Genomic DNA, 1,350 nt, shown 5'->3' with positions numbered 1-1,350 from the left:
GATTCTTCATGATGAATGTAATAATTAGATATTGTAAACATGTACTAATATAAAAAGTTTTAAAATAATAAGTGTGTTCAAAGTGCAGGGAAGTATTTCAAAGGCGATTAATGGCAATGTGCCTTTTACTGCAGTAATTTGGGGGCCACTGAGATAGGTTCAAACTCAGGGTGATCCTCCTGCCTCACCCTCCCATGTATTGGGACTACAGTTGTGCATCACCATGCCCAGCTGTAATAATATTTTTATTTAAACATTCATCACATATTTTGATCACCCTTTGATTACCAAAGCAATCTATAGACTTAATCCAATCTCCCTCAGAATACCACTGGTGTTCTTCACAGAAGTATAAAAAGAACCCTAAAATTAATGTGGAAATACAAGAGAGCCCAATAGCCAAAGCAATCTTGAGCAAAAAGAACAAAGTTGAAGGCATCACTATACTGATTCACAACAGAATGTAGAGCCACAGTAACCAAAACAGCACAGCCCTGGCATAAAAGATGCAGAGAACAATGACATAGTCCCAAAAATAAACCCACATTTCTATAGCAAACTTAACAAGGGGCCAAGAATTTACACTGTCAGAGGGCAACTTCTTCAACAAATGGCACTGGGAAAACTGGCTGTCTGTATGCAGAAGACAAAAACTTGAGCCCTCAAACCCTGTACCAAAAAAATTAACTCAAAATGAATTAAAGACCTAACTGGAAGGCCTGAAATTACTAGAAGGAAGCATGAGGGAAACACTGCAAGACTCTGGCACAGGAAATGATTTTCTGGATGGAATCACCAAAAGCACAAAAAAAAAAAAAAAAAAATTTAACACTTGGGATTACATCAAATAAAAAATTTCCATACAGCGAAGGAAACAACAGAGCACACAAACAAACTACAGCAAATATTTGTCAACCATTCATCTGACAAAGGATTTATACCCATAATTTAGAAATAACTCAAAAAAACTTAAAAAATAACCCAATTAAGGGCAGGCCAAGTAGTTCAGCAGATTAACGTGCCTGCAAGCAGGCACAGGGGCCAGGGGTTCGCTGCCCCGGGCCTGCTGTGCCGTCCCCACCCCCAGGGTGCGCTGAGATGGCAATTGGGACTGGGTGTGGTAGCATGTGCCTATAATCCCAGCTCTTGGGAGGCTGTAAACAGGCGAATCACTTTGAGTCCGATCTAGTAGTGAGACCCTGAACACCCTGTAGACCCTTCTCTAAAAAATACAGGAAAAAAAATAAATAAAAGAATAGCCCAATTAAAATGGGTAAGATAGCTCAGGGGTCTAAGCACCTGCCTGGCAAGTGCAAGGTCTAGGGTTTGATGCCTGATACCACATGCTGC

This window comes from Octodon degus, unplaced genomic scaffold (assembly GCF_000260255.1).
Source record: "Octodon degus isolate 3935 unplaced genomic scaffold, OctDeg1.0 scaffold00091, whole genome shotgun sequence".
Lineage (NCBI taxonomy): Eukaryota > Metazoa > Chordata > Mammalia > Rodentia > Octodontidae > Octodon > Octodon degus.
Note: the sequence above shows the minus strand (reverse complement) of the source record.